We start from the raw sequence: 19718 nt of genomic DNA, 5'->3' as shown, positions 1-19718 counted from the left end.
CCCATCACCACATCTCTGTTTGAAGTCTGCATTTCCTGGTAACAGGGACCCTGTTTTCTCTGCATTCTTGTGGATGGAAATCCATATGGGTCTTCGGGGCCAGAATCCTAGTTTTCCAAGGACATTGATTTGTAGCAGTAGGTATCACGATGACCTGGATGTCCCCCATTCTCCTTGAGGTATTGCCTCCCTCCTGTGCTCAGCCAGGTACTACATCTAGCGTAAGAGCTCGGGAGCAGACTCTAGAGGGAGTAGGCCACTGTGGTAGCAAGAGGAACTGATAGGGTCACTTTAAGTTTAGGAGACAGGAAAGCGGATTGCCCAGCTCACCTCCAGGAGTCTCAGGCAGTCACTCTGCCATTGTGCCCCATGATGCTTCTGGGTAGGTGGGGGGTGGTGAGTCCACGGGACAGTGGCCCGGTGTCTCCATCTATACAGTTACGACCTTGGTGAGGGTCATTTGTTCAGCAGCCTTTTCTGAGAGGCTCTTTTTTTTTTTTTAAGTCTATTTATTGAGAGACAGTGAGTGGGGAAGGGGAAGGGGGGGGGGGGAGACAGAGAATCCCAAGCAAGTCCCACCCTGTCAGTGCGGAGCCAGACCCGGGGCTCAAACCCACAAAACTGCAACATCATGACCTGAGCTGAAACCAAGATTCAGACACTTAACTGACTGAGCCACTCAGGTGCTCCTGAATTTTTCACGTTAAAGAAATGAGTTGTATATATTGCAGTGAAAGCAGCACTCGGAATTATAATTATATAAACGTAGTTTTTTTAATTTTTAAAAAATGTTTATTTTTGAGAGAGGGAGAGCACGTACACAAGCAGGGGAGGGGCAGAGAGAGAGGGGAGACAGGATCCTAAGCAGGCTCCGGCTTCCTGCTGAAAGCAGAGAACCCTATGTGGGGCTCGAACTCAGGAGCCATGAGATCATGGTCCTAGCCAAAGTCGGATCCTTAACTGACTGAGCCACCCAGGCACCCCTAAACATGTAGTTTAAAAAAGAGGAGACCTTAAATCAACAACCTAACCTTTCACTTAGAAGTCAGAAAAAGATCAGCAAACTACTACCAAGCAAGCAGAAAGAAGAAAATAATTAAGGCAGGGATAAATGAAATGCAGAATAGAAGATAATGAAGAAAACTAAAAGTTCTGTATCTTTAGCTACACTGAATGGAGAAAATAGAAATAATTGAAGTTAAAAATGTGAGGATGGGGCGGACATTATGGCCTATGTTACAGAAATTAGATGGGTGATTGGACTGTATTATGAACAACTGTACCCAACAATTAAACAGGTGAGATTACTAGAAATACACGTTACCAAATTGACTCAAGAGGATATAGATGATCTTAACAGACCTGAGCTATTAAATATTTTGAATAAGTAGTCAAAATCTCCTGTCAAATACAATTCCAGGACAAGATGTCCTTACCAGGAAATTTTACCACTTAAAGACAATTAACACTAATCCTCAAATCTTCTAATAAATTTGGAATGCATCTGTATTAGTTAGGGTTCTCCGGAGAAATGGAGCCATATAGAGAAGAGGAGAGGTTCGTTTTATGAAATTGGCTTATGTGATAGTAGAGGTTGAGAAGTATGAAATCTGCATGGTAGGCTGGCATGCTTGAGATGCCTGAGAAAGTTCATGTTGCAGATGGAGTGTCACAGCAGTGGGGGGGTAGAATTCCCTCTTCCTTGCGGGACTTCCATCGTTTTTCTTGTGTGGCTTTCAACTGATTGATTGGATGAAACCCACCTGTATTGTAGATAGTAATCTGCTTTAATTACTGAAACGTCAGTCTCATCTAAAAATACTTGCACTTCAACATTTACATTTTTTTTTACTCTTTATTTATTTTTGAGAGAGAGACAGAGTGTGAGCAGGGGTGGAGCAGAGAGAGAGGGAGACACAGAATCCGAAGCAGGCTCCAGGCCCCGAGCTGTCAGCACAGAGCCCAGCCGACGCGGGGCTCGAACTCACGAATCGTGAGATCATGACCTGAGCCGAAGTTGGACGCTCAACTGACTGAGCCACCCAGGCGCCCCGCCCCGCACTTCAACATTTAGACTTAGATATTCAACAGATATCTAGGTGCCATGGCTTAGCCATATTGACACATAAGATGAACTGTCATAACATCCTAGGTCATTGTTTGGGACCAGCATTACCCCAGTACCAAAGCCAGGCAAAAATAACACAAGTAAAGTACAGGCTAATATCTTGTATGACTGTACACATAAAAATCCTCAAGAAAATACTGGCAGACAATCCAAGCGTATTTAAAGATTATACACCAGGATTTACTCCGGGAATGTAAGGAAATTAATCAATGTAATGTACACATAAGTAGAATGGAGGTGAAAAACCACATGGTCATCTCAAATGATGCGGAATAACCACTTGACAAAATACCCATTTATAACATTCAATAAAATAGGAACTTCTCATGTGAAAAGCCCACAGCCAGTATCATACTTAGTAGTGAAAGACCGGAATCTTTCCCATGAGAAACAGAAGGTTGCCTGTTATTGCCACTTCAAGATTTTGCTAGAAGTTTTAGCTATAGCAAAATTAGGCCAGAAAATGAAATAAAAGCCACCCAAATCGGCAAGTCTTTCTGCACATGACATGATTTCCAATACGTGGAGTATCCCAAAGAATACACACACACACATATGCAGGCACGCACACGAGTTGTTAAATGGATTTGGCAAAGTGGCAGGAGACGAATATGCAACAGTGCAGGGCCCGCTTTGGATCCTCTGTCCCCCCCCAGCCGTCTCTGTCCCTCTCCCACTCACACAGGCTCTTTCTCTCTCAAAATAAATAAAGATTACGAAATACACATGGAGTGCAGGTTTATACATTTATTTGTACTTCCATTTCATAATTCAGAGCGGGTGGTGTGATTATGGATCACCGATCCCCCAACAGAGGCAATGGCGGTGGATACCATTTAGTAGAGGCGAAGGACTTGGAGGAGCAATTCCTGCAGTTAGAGGTGGTGCTGGTAGAGCTGGTGGTGGGGATGCCCCTCTTGCCTGTAGATGCGGTGGAGGTCCTGGGATTCACGAGCAACCTCCAAGTCCATGTTCCTACGATATAAATAAGCCATTCTTCCAATACTTGTCATAGAATATGCAGCCCAGAATGCATAGTAATAGACACTTAAGACTCACATAGATTATAAGACATATGGATTATATACCACTTATTAATTTATCAGCATTCAGTGATATAACACTACGTGCAAAGGACTTGTATAGATATCTGATGAGCATTTTTTTTTTTTTATTTTTGAGAGACGGAGCAGAAGTGGGGGAGGGGCAGAGAGAGAATGAGACCCAGAATCCAAGCAGGCTCCAGTTTCCAGGCTGTCAGCACAGAGCCCGTCGCAGGGCTCGAACTCCCAAACCGTGAGATCATGACCTGAGTGAAAGTTGGACACTTAACCGACTGAACCACCCAGGTGCCCTGAATTTTTTAGTTTTTAAATATTTATTTGGGAGAGAGTGAGCAAGCACGAGTGGGGGAGGGGCAGAGCCTTCGGAGGACAGAGGATCCAAAGCAGGCTCCCCGCCGACAGTAGAGAGCCAGACACGAGGCTCGAACTCACAAACCATGAGATCGTGATCTGAGCCAAAGTCAGGCGCTTAACTGACTGAGCCACCCCAGGCGCCCCATGGTGATCATTCTAAACTACATAATGACTGCTTCTTTAGAGAGAGAAGGCGAGCAAGTAGGGGAAGGGCAGAGAGGTATAAAATCCCAAGCAGGCTCCACAGTGTCAGTATAGAGCCTGACGTGGGGCTCGATCACACAACTGAGATCATGACCTGGGCTGAAATCAAGAGTCCAGACAATTAACCAACTGAGCCACCCAGGCACCGCCATAGTGCCTACTGCTAATACTCTCATACTAGGAGAGTTGGCCTCCTCGTCAAAGGCCTTGTGAAATAGTATTCCAACATAATGAAAACCTAGATTTCATGATAAACATATGCAAAGGAGAATTAGTCTATCTGGTATGGGCTGTTAGACTAGTTGGTTCAAATATGGACAATACAAGGTCATGGGTTGATCCCTAAGGGAGCACCAAGAGTCCGTCTTACAACATTGATGACTGAGCTATTTTCTAATACCAATAACTGATAAGTAACATCCATTTGCACAGGGACAATGCTTATCAAAATTTTTGCCTTACTTTTGATTCTCATTAGGACCCTGTAACGTAGAGGGGCACCTGGGTGGCTCAGTCAGTTAAGTGTCTGACTCTTGATTTCGGCTCAGGTCATGATCTCACAGTTCGTGGGATTGAGCCCTGCATCGGCGTCTGCGCCGACACCATAGAATCTGCTCCAGTTTTCTCTCTCCCTCTCTCTCTGCTCCTCCCACCCATGCTCCCTCCCTGTCTCACTCAAAGTAAATAAATAAACCTAAAAACACTTGAACTTAATGTAGATAGGATGAGTGCTTTCACCTATTCACAGAAAAGTTACCAAACTCCAAAAGTTTAAGTGACTGATCAAATGTCTTGGATTTAATCAGTTCTAAAGCTTAGACTTCCTAATAATGATTTTAAGTATAATGGGATCTTTCATCATACATAACTTTACATGACCACCTACAGATAGTAGTTTAGATTTAAAGAGGTATACAGAGCTTCTGGAATTACTAAAATTATTGGGGCTTTGCTTTTTCAAAGGAAATACCATGGGCCCAATTTTTCAAATCATCATGAAACACCCCAAAGTAGGCTTCTTTGGAATAGGGACTATTTTAAGCTCAAGGCCATTGAGAACCAGCCAACATAGGAAATGCTTCTAAACAGCACAAGCTTTCTTTTGTAAAGGAAATTTCCATCGGTAAAAAGTCTCTCTCTCTCCCTCACCAGAAAGAGGAGGGCTATTAACGATCTATTTTTTCCCCAGCTTTATTGAGCTATAATTGACATATAACATGGGGTACATTTAAGGTGTACCACGTGATTTGATATGTGTATATCTTTGGTATATGTATAGCTCGTGAAATAATTACAGTAAGGTTAGTTAACACATCCATCACCATTACACAGTAACCTTTTGTGTGTGTGGTGTGAACTTTTAAGATCTCTCAGCAACTTTCAGGGGCGCCTGGGTGGCTCAGTCGGTTGAGTGTCTGACTTCAGCTCAGATCATGATCTCACGGTCCGTGGGTTCGAGCCCTGCGTCGCGCTCTGTGCTGACAGCTCGGAGCCTGGAGCCTGTTTTAGATTCTGTCTCCCTCTCTGCCCCTCCCCCATTTATGCTTATCTGTGTCTCTCAAAAATGGATAAACATTCAAAAATAAATATCTCTCAGCAACTTTCATGTATACAGTACAGTATTGTTAATTATAGTCACCATGCAGCACATTAGATCCCCAGAACTTACTCATTTTATAACTGGAAGTTTGCACCCTTGGACCACCTTTACTCCCTTCTCCCGCCCCGCCCATCACTAGTCTACTGTTCTTTGAATTAGTTTTTAGATTCCACATAAGTGAGATCATATTGTATTGCTCTTTCCCTGTTTGATTTTATTTCACTTGGCACAGTGCCCTCAGATTTCATCCATGTTGTTGTAAATGATCAGATTTTCTTCTTTTCTAGGACAGAATGATATTCCATTGTTTGTGTACCACATTTTCTTTATCCATTCCTCTACCATTGGACACCTAGGTTGTTTCCATGCTTTGGCTATTGTGAATAATGCTCCAATGAAGATGGGTGTGCAAATATCTCTTCAAGATAGTGACTTTATTTCCTTCGGATAAACACCCAGTAGGAGTGCTGAGTCCTGGGTGCCCCATCCAGGAACCCATTCCATTCTTAATTGGATTCATGAACTTACCCATTGAAATATTGGCAAGATGGTCCTTTGGGAAAACAATATTTTTGGAAACCATCTCTAGAAATAGCCCCCCAATGTTATAAAGAATGTCTGATTTGCCCCAAACATAACTCTGGAAGCCCCTTCATAGTTCAAAGGGACATTTCCCCTTACCCTCTGAGCCCTTTTGAGATATGGCAATTGGATTTCATCTAGCTGGTGCCATCGCAAAGGTAGAAATATGTTTTAGTAACGGTTTGTATGCTCAGTGGATAGAAGCCTTTCCTTGACACAGAGCTACAGTTGAAGCAATAGGAAAAATCCTGTCGGAAAAGATTATTCCCAATTGGGGAAAATACCCTTGGAACTTCATAGTAACTGAGAGACCCATTTCACTGGATGGATAGTATAGGCCATTTGCCACCTTTAGCCAATTATGCACCATTTCTACGGTGCCTATCCATCCTCCATCACGCAGCCTTTTATAGTGAACCGATGGCACTATAAAAACCTAACTAGCGAAACTTTGGGATTTTTCCCACTTGCATGGCCACAAGCCTTTCCCTTGGTACTACTGAATCTTTGTGTCTCCCACTGGGAGTAGATCTAACTCTCACCCTTTGAAAGAATATTGGAAGACTGATGAGATTAGATCAAGATGCATATGAACCAAACTTTTACTTAAAGGTAAGATGATGACTTCTAAGGGGTTGATATAGCCCCTTCAAAGAAGTGAGAAATTGGTAGAACAGTCTTTTCACAGTGCACTCCTAGGAGATAAAGACATCAAACATCATGACCTTCAGCCTGGAGACATGGTTTATCGGAAAGCTCTCCATAAAGATTCCCTCCAGCCTTGCGAGAGGGGATCATACCAGGTACTATTGACCAATCATTGTGCTGCTAAATTAAAAGGCACAGGCTCACGGGTTCATGTTTTTCATTTTAAAGAGGCTTCAACATCTGACTGGACCAGCAAACCAACAGGAGACCTCAAACTAACCCTTTCTTGGAAAGTGAAGCAGATGACCTCTTCAGAGACTCCTCTCACAAGACTTGGGAGCAGGCCAGTATTATGTTCACAAGATTCATGATACCAATCCTCATGAGGCTTCTTTCTCTTCCATTTCCACTTTTGATTGGGAAAACAATGCTATAACTCAAGTGTCACAATCCCTTGTTGCTTCTGGAAACCTTTCTGACTGTTGGATTTGTCACCACACTCCTACTAGGTCTTTTACTGATAATAATACCCCGTAATGTTAACCTATAAATAGTTTATACCTCCAAATATTTCCATTAGTTACAGCAAAACACATCCCTCCCATCACTTTCAACGTAAGGATGTTCTTGCCTTAAGAAAACCTTCCATGTTGGGGCGCCTGGGTGGTTCAGTCGGTTAAGCGTCCGACTTCCACTCAGTTTATGATCTTGTGGGTCATGGGTTCAAGCCCTGCATTGGGCTGTGTGCTGACAGCTCGGAGCCTGCTTCAGATTCTGTTTCCCTCTCTCTGCCCCTCCCCTGCTCACTCCCTGTCTCTCTCAAAAAATAATAAAAATAGAAAAAAGAAAACCTTCCATGTTTTATGCTGACCACCTACCTCCTGGGTCAATGGGTTAGCAAAAAATGGAAACCCACCCCTTCCCTTTATATGATTTCCTCTTTACAAATTGTGTATCTTCTACCTGTTCTAATAGAAATCTTTTCAACTGTCCCATCTCCATTATGCCAAGACTTTTGGATATTCCTACTTGAATGTACCAGCCCATTCTGCACCAAACCTTCTGATACAATCTTTCAACAACTCAGTGGTGCTCTTTTCTGAGAAATCTGTTCATTTAACCAAACCACTATCCCTAGCTAGATGCTATCCCCCCTTCTCCTTTACAAAAATAAGACCTGTGCATTCTGTGCACCTCCAGTTGCTTGGACAGCTGGAGAATTACTGGCCAAGGCTTTTCAGGTCACCTTATTTCCCCCCCCTCACAGTTCTCAGATCACAACTGATCTCCTATCACACGGGACTTCTCCATAATAGAGTATCTGATGAAGATCCTTCTGATTATGAAGATAATAGCTGTGGACGTACCCAGGAATGTGATCCCCTGCAGGCTTTTCTGTCAATTACCAGTGACCATCTCCTTTGAGGTTTCTTTTCCTGGCTGGGGGTTGTAGCGTCAAACATGACATCACGTTGTAGAACAGGTCTACAAATTGTATTATTGTTTTTCATTTGTACCCTACTTATTATCTTCAAATTATGTTATGCATTTCCCATTGCTGTTGTATTCAAAATGTCAAAATAATGGTTGCTCAAAGACTTGAAAATACTCATCAGACCTACTCACTGACAATGACAAGTGAAACTTCAGTTGGCATAGCCAAAAGCTCCGTGTGAGGGGCAAAGAGTAGCTAGATTTTATTCATGTAACCATGTTTGGGAATTTCTGTTATTCTAATTTTTTAATGTTTATTTTTGAGAGACAGAGGGAGACACAGAATCCGAAGCAGGCTCTGAGCTGTCAGCACAGAGCCTGACATGGGGCTCCAACTCATGGACAGTGAGATCATGACCTGAGCCCAAGTCAGATGCTCAACCGACTGAGTCACTGAGGCGCCCCTGTTATTCTAATTTCAGTGGGAAATGGTTGGAGGGTTTCAGGTAGGGGCCTGTGTGATTTGAGTGATAGAAAGCACTAGAATGACAGAGCTGTAAAATCGGAAGTGAAATCAAGCACCCGAAGTAGAGGTGCTCTTAAGAGAGAGATCCGACATGCAAAGGAGGTCAGGAAGATGGCAGAGTAGGAGGATCCTGATCTCACCTCATCCGGTGGACACACCGAGATAGCAGCTACTTATGTGCAACTAACTCTCTTCCCCTCCCATGCTCATGTTCTGTCTCCCTCTGTCTCTCAATAATGAATAAACATTAGAAAATTAAGAAAAATAAGAAATAAACAGCAAAATGAAAAAAAAAAAGCAAAGGATACAAACAGGCAGTTCACAATATTCTGAGGGAATAGTTCTTCCCTGCTCCTAATATTTACTTCCTCTAATCAAGCACAAGTAATTCAACTACAGGTATCTCTGTCCTTTTTGTACGGTTGCAAGCTTCTAGGATGTTTGTTAGATTTGTTTAAATGTGGTTGGGGCACCTGGGTGGGTCAGTCGGTGAAGCGTTCAACTTTGGCTCAGGTCATGATCTCGCAGTTCATGAGTTCAGGCCCCACATCGGGGCTCTGTGCTGACAGCCCAGAGCCTGGAGCCTGCTTCAAATTCTGTGTCTCTCTGTGCACCGAGAGACACACCCCCACTCTCACCCTCTCAAAAATAAACATTAAAAATTTTTTTTAATTTTTTTTGAAGAGGGATAAACTTACAGTTACAAAGTAATTAAGTCATGGAGATGAAAATACAGCATAGGAAATGTAGTCACTAAGAGTCTAACATTTGTTGACAGGAATTATTATACTATGTACCTGACGTAAACACTATTTTGATTATTCTTCAATAAAAAGCTTTGAAAAGAGAGCTCTAGACTTTTCCTTATACTTAGGTATCTGCTAATTTGTGCACATGTCCGTTTTTAAAATTTATTTTTCATACTATTAATCGGCATCTCCGAAAGGTCCTCGATCATACGTTTTTAAGACCTTTTCATTTAATTGACCCACATATTAGCTGAAGATCAAAACCCAGAGAAGTAAAGAGATTTATTCAAAATCAGAGACGGCAGGCTGATGGGATCACAGGGGTTGTTCGGTGCTGCCTATCCTCTCTCCCCACGTGCCCTCCTCTCTCCCCACTCCCACTGCTGACTCACAGGACTTCGGAGCTGACACGGGGCACAGAAAGCCAACGTCTGCTGAACCCTGTCCCACTCACCCATGTCAGCAAGAGAGAGAGCGCCAAGGGCATGGCCCAGAAGAGGTCATAAGCCACGACAACCATCAGAAAACGGTCTCTTAGGGCTCCATCATCAAACGTGTATAACGTTCTAAACCACCTACATGTGTATTACTATTAAACTCACAAAAGAATACATCGTGATAATAAGCTAGTCATCTTTCACTATTTCACTCGGAGCCTGCCCTGTGCTACAGACCAAAAGAACAGCACAGAATTGGCATCCGACAGGTAGAGTTTTCTTCTTCTAAAGAAACGACAAGTGAGTTTATGGTCGATCCTCCCCAACAGAGATTCTGATTAGGTATAAATAAAACTGCTGACTAGAAGGCCCCAGAGCAGACTACATTTCACAAGGGAAGTTCCAATGTCATCCTCTAGATCCGGTACAGTACAGGACAGGAGGGTCCTCCTTTCCTTCACGCTCTAGGGAGACAAACAGGATCGCCTGACATCTTTGCTGGTGCTAGAGGTAATAAATATATCAGGCTACCCTGACAGCTTGAAAAGGTCTCAAGTTACTGAAGTTAACTGCCTTTCTTTGCTCAACCTCGGGCACTAAGCACATAGCTGTAATACTCATTGAAACCTAACGTACACAGGATTTCTACAAAACCTCTGTGGCACCGGTATAAGCCAGATTAAAACATTTCAGAAAGTCATGCTTGCAAACATCAAGGAGATAAAACACAAGGCACAACTTCTATTCCATCCCTACCACATGCACAACATCAACGCTAGTCAAATAATGGCCTTTGCTGGGCTTTGAGTTTGGAACTCACCAGGTACGTTACTATTTCCAGTTCCCCAGGCAGAACCCTCATAATCACCATCATTATCGCATCATGATCGCATCATCATTAGAGCGACTGAGCATGCGTGGACACGGTGCCAACCAGATGTTACCAGAGGAAGTTCAGTGAGAGGCCTACTTTGAAAAAGGAGCCTGTGTACAGAAGGGCTAACACAGAATCAAAGTGCAACTCAGAGTTCACTTACACACCTATCAGGAGTGTGAAATCCGTGTCCGTTCTTCGCCTGTGCCTGAACTCTGGGTCCACACCACTGCCCGTGCAGCACACACTGAAGATCGCACTCTCTCACTTTTCTTATAAACCTAGGACCCAAAAAGGAAAGAATTTTTGATTACCCTGGTCACAGACACAAATCAATTAATCTACATGAAAGAGAAAAATGTATCAATCTTTTACTTCCTCTGTAAGAGAAACTCTTCCAGCCACCACACACCCTTAGGAGAAATCAGCCTAAACCTAAAGTTGGTCTGGGTCTTATATGCTATAAATCCATTGTGATGTCACCAACTGTGACCATTTAGTGACTTCAGTTTGTAACTTGCTGGGATTCAGGCTTGTGGCCAAAGATACCGATCTGCCTTTTTTTTGCTGATGTCCCTGAGCTACTGCCCCTGAGGTTAATGAAATAACCTGTCAGCCCTGCATCCATGGATATGGAAATTTTTTCCCACTTGTAACTTAATGATTCTAATGAGAGATGAGCGTCCGTTCCAGCACTAGGGGGCAAGGGACACCTTGCGTTTTGTACAGCTCTGTTACTCAGCTACCTGTAAACACCTTACAAAACTGGACCGAGCCATGTAAGATGCTAAGCAAGGGGGGGCGCCTGGCTGGCTCAGTCGGCAGAGCATACGACTCAGGGTCGTGTGTTGAAGGCCCACATTGGGCCTAGAGCTTACTGAAGAAACACAGAATTGCCAAGACGCTAAGCAAGAACAATCTATACGTGTCTTCTGAAGTGATCCATTTTATGGAAGCATACACGCTTAGTGTGTGTAGCTAGAGCCTCAGTTTATTCAAAGTGGAAAAGGCCTTAAACCGTATCCTAATCACGTAAACCGTCCCGGTACTTCTGGCCCTACCTGACCACTTGCATATTGCCAAAATCCAACACGGCACCTGTTGGTGTCAACTTGGGAGGGAAGGTGACTGCTGGTCAGTGGCTGAAAGATTTAAGCAGGTTAACGGCGGGAAGAGGTACTGAGTGGTCTCGTTGCATCTTTCATCCCCAGATCTCCACAGGGCTCTCCCCCTACCTTCCTTCGGGATCTCTGTCTCCTCAGTGATGCCTTCCCTGAACAACCTACCTGAAGGTGCAAATCCCCCCAGCCTCCCCAGGTCCTGCTCCCCTCCCCTGCCTACGTGTGCTGCATAGGCTGGGTCATCATCATGGTATATACACATCTCATCAATCTTTTTCATTCTCCCCCACTGGAATGTGAGCCTCATGTGAGAAGGGACATTTTTTGTCCCTTTAATGGCTGTATTTCCATTATTAAGAAGAGCGTCTGGCACACATTAGGTCAGCAAATAATGAGTTCTCTTGGCCATCAGCCTTCATGTTCATGCCATTCCCATAGCTGACACTGTAATTGTATAGTGGGCGTCCTTCAAGTTCTCCTACCATATGCTTACATTCTCATACAAAAGCCCATTAAAAATGGATACCGCTCAGTTCACTTAAGCTCGAGTCGTTCTCCAGTATGTTAAATATCACCAGTCTCTACTCTGAACTAAAGAGAGAAACAAAGCTCTGTAAATATAACCATAATCAACTCTTAGTTTTTTATTTTCCCGTATTTCTCAGATAAATACTCAAACCGTGACTTCCTTGTCAATTTTGGTTGGGAATCTTGATTAAGATGGCAGGCTAGGAGGCCCCTGCATTTCCCTCTTCCCATTGACGCACCAAGGCTACAACTACGTATACAGCAACTCTGAGAAGAACCCGAACACTAGCAGAACTATTCACGCCTTAAAGATCTAAAGAAGCCACGTCAAGAAGTCTGTTCAGGACGCACACTCCCAGTATCCACCAAGACGGCTATCACCGATGCACATGTCCTCCCTGAGGAGGAAGAGTGTCAAAGTCCACATCAGCCACCCCCCCATCCCCGCCACGCTGGGTACTTGCACCAAAAAGATGCGCCCCCATCACGTCTGTCTTTGAGATCAGCAGGGCTTAACTCCGAGACTGGGCCTTCACTCTGGGAGAGCCAGAGGACAATAGGAAAGGAGACTCTGCTTTTCAAGGGCTCGTGTACAAACTCACTTGCTCACAGACCCAGCACACAGGCAGCACTTTGAAAAGTACCTGGGCCACAGCTAAGGGAGACTGACGAATTTCTGGGCCATGTTTCTTGCCCTCCTGCCTAGCTGGGCCAACACGGGAGGGCCCCAGTTCGGACACTCTCCGTCTGCCTTGTGAGAACCACTCACCTTGCCCCAAAAGCAGCCCCTCCAAACCAGTCCCTTCCCCAACGCACACGTCGGTAGCCATAGCCGGGGCTGGAAGACCCCAGTGCAGCTGCCACTCTGACATGGCTGGTGGGCAGCCTTGGCTGGGACCAGCAGCCCTCTAAAGCCCCTCCTACCCAGGACAATGGGGGGGCGACACTCCCTATCAGTGTACCCGTAACAGTCGTGGCTGGACCTCACAGCCACCACACTGGGGTCTAATCCCACCCACCAGCCTACCCCTGGCAGTCATGGCCCGGCCAGAGTGTGTGCATTCTGCCTACGTGGGACACCCCATTCTAGTGTTCAGGTAACATCTTGCTTCTGGGCCCCCGAGGATGCTTTCTACGTAAAACCACTCCTTGAAGACCAAGAGACACGGTCTTCCTAATACATAAAAACAAACAGGACAGGGGCACCTGGTCGGCTCAGTCGGTGGAGCATGTGACTGTTGACCTCCGGGTTGTGAGTTCGAGCCCCACGCTGGGGATGACAATTACTTTAAAAAAAATGAAATGGGAAAGTCAGGCAAAATGACATAGAGGAATATGTTCTAAATGAAAGAATAAGACACGTCAGGAGAACTAAAAATGGACATAAGCAATCTGCCTATATGTTCAAAATAATGCTCATAAAGATGCTTGCTAGAAGTGAGGGAAGAGTGGATGAACTCAAACTTCAACAAAGACAAATATGAAACCAAAGAAGAATAGAATATGTAAAAATGATCAGTAATCTGGAAGATAGGATAGCTAGAAATCATCAAAGTTGAGCAACAACAAAAAAATTTTAATGACCATGTTAGACCTCTGGGACATCAAACATATTGACATTCACATTTATTGCAGGGGGTCCCCGAAAAAGAAAAGAACAGAAAAGGTAGTTAAAGAAATACTGCTTACAACTTCCCTTCCTTGGGAAAGAAACCAGTCTGGGAGGCACAGAAGGCCCCGAACGGGATGAAGTCAGAGTGGACCACACCAAGAGATGATCACGAAAATATCAGAACTTAGAATCTTAAAAGCAGCAAACAAAAGCACCTACCTACATACAGAAGAACCTTCACAAGGCTATCATCTGATTTTTCAGCAGAAACTTTGCAAGCCAGAACGTACTGGAATGATGTATCGGTTTAGGTTGCCATAGTTCTTGTAATTCTTGTTTCCTCATTAATATGGGTATTTTTCAGCAACTCAAAGAGAAGAACGAAACTGAGACTCCATTTACCCATGATAAGGGACGAAAAAGCTTCCTTCTATCCTTGCAATTTCTGAAACTGGAGTAAAAAGTAAATTGGAATAAGAATATCAGACAACGCCTGGGTGATGCACTCGGTTGAGCATCAGACTTCTCAGGACGGAATCTCACAGTTCTTCACTTTGAACCCCACTTCGGGTGAGCCCAGCTTTGCTCTCTCCCTCTTTACCCCTTGGTCACTTGCACCTTCTCTCTCTCACAGAAAAAAAAATAACACAAGAAAAAACATTTTATTATGAAGAGAGAAGAACAAGAGTTTCACAAATCACTAGTAGTGCCTTCTTCGTAGTTCAGACACGTAGTTCAGGTACTGATTTCTATTTGTTAATAAAAATTCCCTTGAAGAAAAAAAAAATGTTTTTCATCTTTATTTGTGAGAGACAGAGAGACAAGGAGGACGAGCAGGGGAGAAACAGAGAGAGAGAGAGAGAGGACAGAGAATCTGAAGCAGGCTCCAGGCACTGAGCGGTCACCAAAGAGCCGGACTTTGCTCCGAACCATGAACCACAACTCAATCACGTGAGCGGAATTCTCATGCTTAAACAACTGAGCCACTCGGGGACACCAGGAAATGCCCGTTGGAGAGAAACATTTCCCTTACAAAATCCAAGTTACCTCTAACTAGCGAACCCGAACGTCTAGGGGTTCACCAGAAACTCCTAACTACAAAGGACATACGGACACAAAAACGACTCAACAGCAAGAGGCAGGTAAGAAGAGACCCAAGAGGTCACATTGTGCCCCTGGGTTTGGGACTTCGAGAAAAAACTCAACGGGCACACCCTCCCGGTGTACGTAGGCGAACGAGCAGACACCACGTCCCAGAGACACATCACCCACCGTCCCTCCACATTCCGCCCCCGCCCCCCGCCCTGCACGCACGCACGCCCCCCGTACCTTCACGGCGCCCACCCCGGCAACTCTGACAGAGGGTGTGCACACGCGCCCGGGTCCGCTGGGCGCACAAGGACATCGTCCTCGGGAGTCACCCCATCCAGGCCCCCTTTCCCCACTGGCTGGCGACGGCAGGCCAGCGAAACCCTGCTCGTCGGCCTCGGGGCCAGCGTGACCCACTTCCTGTCCTCGGGGTGGGTACCCCAGACGGCAAGCAGGGCGCTCCCTCCGCGGTTCCTGAGACCCAAACCTCTGCAGGCGCACCAGGTGGCGCCGGGGCCCGGAGGGCACGCGGACACCTCCGGCGCTCTCGGACAAGGTGCGGGGGACACGGAGGGCTGGAAGGTCCGGGAGCTCCACACCGTGCCCCTGGGGTTGGGGGTCCAGGAACGCGTGAGCCGGCACACCCTCCCGGTGTAGGTAAGCGGGCGAACAGACACCACGTCTCGCCCCTCCCGGGCCTCACCCTGCCCCCCCCCCCCCAACGCATTCTGGAAGGCGACATGTGTGAGGACAAGGGGCAACAGGCTGCCTTCAGCATTCGCAGGGGGCAGTGCCCGGCGGGAGGATGGACAGCAGGGTGTGGTGGGGGGGGGGGGGGCGTGAGGAGGGTGGTACAGACGCGCGTGGATGCCTGTGGACGACTGTGGAGGGGAAGGCACGACCCGCCCCGGTCAGGGCTTGTGGGGACAGCAGAGGTCTCCACCTAAGGTCTGCCCCCCCGGGATCCAGAGCGTCAGCCTCCTCGGTGGCACGGGCAGACGAGTGCCTGAGTGCTGGCGCCGGTGGCCAAAGCGGGACCGGACCCGCTATCCCACGGTGCCTGGCCCTGTGAACGGGCAGGCGGGCTGGCTGTCCACAGCGGTCCCTCGATGACCAGCTGTGAAGCAAGAGTGACATCCGGCCGCAGATGTCAACGGCCATTCCTCCCCGTTGCCCTGAACGCTCCCGTGGGACGTTGGACAGGGTGGCCCGGAAAGCTCAAGTGCGCCAAGGCAGAGTCCTCTGTGGACGGCTCTGCCGAGGATCGAGTGCGCGATCCAGAATTGGGTCCGGGACCGAGACCTGAGTGCGTGATCGGTGGTGGGACCAGGCCTCCGCCAGAGAGGGTGAAGCCCCGGGGGGGATGGCACCGCGGCTGCCGGGTCTGTGCCAGACAACCGCTTCTCGCGCCCAGATCTGCTATTGAGGGGCGGGGCAGGGGGTTGGCGGAGAAGGAGAAGGAGGCGCTGGTGTTGGTGGCGGCGGTTGCCGCGGCTGCTTCGGCGGCGGCGGCGGCAGCGGCGGCGGCTAAGACCGCTGCCACCGCCTCCCCCTTCCACTTCCACTTCCACTTTCACTTTCACTTTCACTCACCCCATGGTGGGCACGTCCCTTCTGGACTCTGCTGCACCAGGGAGCCACCTCCACCTCTCCCGACAACCGCCCCCCCCCCCCAACCCCAGGCACCCCGAGAACGACTCAAAGCCCCTGGACAATGGGTGGCCGGGCCCCACACCTGATCCTCAGAATGGAACACAAGGACAGCAGGGTCCCGACTCTGCCCCCCACCGAGTGGCAGCACCCCTCCAACTGCCCCCGCAGGTCGAAGGCCCGGTTTCCAGGCTCCTCTCCGCCCCCCACCCCAGGCCGGGCCACACAGGGACCCCGCTGCTGGGGCAAGGGTCACGCGGCCCAATGCTCTCCCAGGCCAGAGTCCCAGCGCCCCTGGCCCGGTGGCTTCTCCTGGCCCGTTTGTTCGCTTGGTGCTCCTGGCCCCTTTCGGGGCGGCCTCTTCCCCTCCAGTCCCGCCCAGACATGGCGGCCACCAGCGTCAAGAGCCGTGGCTGCCCGTGCCCGCCCCACAGGGCAGCGGGACCTGGCGCTCTGTCCCGCTACCCGTCTCTGGAGCCTCCCGGGTCGCCTGCCTGCGGCAGCTCGGCACCTCGGGGCAGTCGGGGGGTTGGAGGGAGGACCCCGTTCTCTGCCGCCTGGGACTCCCCACTTCGCTCGCAGGGAAGCCACGGCGCGGGGCTCGCGGGAAAGCGAACGAGTTCCGCTTGATGGCAGTGTTGCACCACGGATGCCCACGCGCCCTTCCCCCCAGGCCCTCTCCCCCCGCCCTTTGCGGAAGAAAAAAAGGCCGGGCCCAGTCCACCCGGGCTCCAACATGGCGGCGCCCACGGCTCCGCCACTCTGCGCGGGGCCCCTCCCCGCGTCGGACGCTCCGTGGAGCAAGCGCAGCCTCGTCCCCTCTGGCTGCTGCACTTAGCCGGCTCTCGGCTCTCGGCTCTCGGCTCTCGGCTCTCGGGACCGGAAAGCCAGGGCGAGCGAGGGGCATCGAGGCTCCCCGCGGTGGCCCTGAACCTCTCCGGGGCTCCGTCGTCGGGACCCCTGCAGGTCTGCAGCAGACCTCAGGAGACACACTGGTCGTGGACCCAGAGCCCGAGCCGAGCCCACCCCACCTGGCCAGTCGGAGCCCGACGGGGCCCGTGCTCCCCGGGAGCATCGTCCGTCAGGACTCCCCGCCAGGCCAGCCCCCAGCGGGAGGCCTCTAGCGGCCGGCCGACACGAAGGCGTGAGGCGGCCGGCGGGCACGGGCCGGGGGCTGGGGGTCGACACTGGCGTCCACCTCCCGCGGGTCGACGACGGACGCGTCCCGCGGGCCTGGCCCGTCACCCACGGGGCGCCCCCGCGATTCAGGCGTGGACTGCAGCCTGGAGCCGCACCACAGTCGCCAAAGCGGCCTCGTGCCTGCCCCAGGCTCCGTCCCTGGACAGCTCCCACGGGAGCCAAGGCCAGCGCGCGGGCGACACCCAGCTGTGCCCACAAGCTCCGGGACCCGCGCCTCTCCTGGCACGGCCGGACGAGGCCAACCAACGGTCTTCTTTCCTGTCAACCGGCTCCCGTCCTCTCCTATGGTGAACACCTGACCTGTATCATAGCGAGGGTACCCTGACCGCCCCAGCCCGCCTCCCATTAGACGGCAGAAGAACCAGGTGCGCGCCTGCGCACGCACACGGACACGCACACACACACACACACACACACACACACACACACACACCACGAACACGCTGGCAAACACACACTCGGCGGCAAACACCCTGAAACCCCATCGCCAAAACCCACACTCGCACACACACTCACACACGCATGGCCTAAACCCTCCGCCCCCCTTCCCTCCCCCCACCCCCCCACCCCCCCCACCCCCCCCCCGGGGAGACAAAGGGAGATCACAGCCGGAGGTCATCTTTTTCCTCCTCGGGAGAAGGCCCACCCACTCCACAGCAAGTGCCTCTACAGGTCAATGATGGATGTGTGCTTTTACCCCAGTCTGGGTGCCCAAGGGCAGAAAGGGACTCCTGACAACCACCCAGACCCGAGGCACCAGACTGATCCAACTTCAACCCTCGGGGAACACTTTCACTTTCTGCCCTGCAAACAGGACCCGCTTCTTCTCCCAAGCGTCCGGCCCCAGAGGCCCAGCGCCTCATTCTTCCTAGGCCAGCGGGTGGATGTATTGGGTCCCAGCCGTGCACAGCAGCGCCGCGCCCCCTCCCCGCACCCCCAGCCCCCTCGCCACAACCTCCCGTGCCCAACCACGCATCCTCCACCTCGGAAGGGCCCTGACGGTCCCTTCCCACGCTTCAGTTCGAGGAACCCTGGCGAATCACACCCTGGTGGACACAAACCCTGTGCACGTGGGAGACTCAGGCCTGGAGGAGGGCTGGTGCTGGCGGGAGGGGACAGAGAACCCACGCTGCAGGCGCTCTATTGTTGGAACTTGGAGCCAAGCGTCCCGCCAAGGGACACGCGCTCCCGGAGCCAGCTTGGCACCCCGCCTGGTGGGACGAGGTCCGATCGCTGGGTCCGGGCAGGGGCACACGCACGCATGCACGCTCGCCTCCGGGGCCTACGCGAAGGGTGCTACAGCTGCGGGGGGTCTCGGGAAGGGTAGGGAAGGGAAGAAGCGGAGGGGAGGGGAGGGGAGGGGAGGGGAGGGCTGCCCACCGCCCCTCCCGAAGGGGCCCGTGTCCGCACGGTCTCACCTGAGGCGCGCGCGCGCGCCGGCGACGCCCCTGCACGCACCCTGCGCGGTCGTCAAGTCCAAACGGACATTCCGGACACTCTGGGCTGCCCGGACTTCCGAGCAGGCTCACAGACACTTAGTTGGCCCTGCAGACCGGCTGGACACCCAGCGTCTCCATTCTCCACCATCTCCTACCCACCCTGCCGAGGGCTTCCGTTCTGACCACAAAGCAAAGACACGCACAGGCAGGAGCCACGCAAGACCCCAAAGGACACAGAGAGATGAGCAGCAAGGGGAAGGAAGGACCCGGTTCCTAGAGAGGCGAGCCGCCCTGAACGTCGGGGTTGGGTCCACGTCAAGGGAGGGTCACCCGGGTGCCCCCTGACTCGGGTGGGTCGGGCTCGGGCGCGTGGACAGCTCTCCCAAACAGAGACACACCCCCCACCGTCCCTCCACAGCCCCCCCGCCCCCCCCCCCCCCCCCGCCCCTCACGCACGTCCCCGGTACCTTCAAGGGCGC

The 19718-nt window shown here is 50.0% G+C and overlaps 2 long non-coding RNA genes across 4 annotated transcripts in view; one reads left to right on the top strand and one right to left on the bottom strand.

The window, feature by feature from the left end:
• Positions 1–9381, top strand: part of LOC125157193 (uncharacterized) — a 60774-nt gene extending 51393 nt beyond the window's left edge. For both annotated transcript variants that reach the window (XR_007148896.1, XR_007148897.1), the window contains one exon: positions 6809–9381. This is a non-coding gene — a long non-coding RNA (uncharacterized LOC125157193). The remainder of the gene's footprint in view (positions 1–6808) is intronic.
• Positions 2883–14126, bottom strand: LOC125157194 (uncharacterized). 2 transcript variants are annotated; one of them, XR_007148898.1, is made up of 3 exons: positions 14081–14126; positions 10768–10881; positions 2883–3103 (listed from the first exon to the last, which is right to left on the bottom strand). It is a non-coding gene; the product is annotated as an uncharacterized LOC125157194 (long non-coding RNA). The 2 variants fall into 2 exon arrangements; XR_007148900.1 differs by lacking the exon at positions 14081–14126 and adding an exon at positions 10976–11040.
• Positions 14127–19718: the final 5592 nt, after the last annotated feature.

The sequence above is a fragment of the Prionailurus viverrinus genome, chromosome X (assembly GCF_022837055.1).
Source record: "Prionailurus viverrinus isolate Anna chromosome X, UM_Priviv_1.0, whole genome shotgun sequence".
In the NCBI taxonomy this organism is placed as follows: Eukaryota; Metazoa; Chordata; class Mammalia; order Carnivora; family Felidae; genus Prionailurus; species Prionailurus viverrinus.
This window is presented reverse-complemented; position numbering and strand designations above follow the sequence as displayed.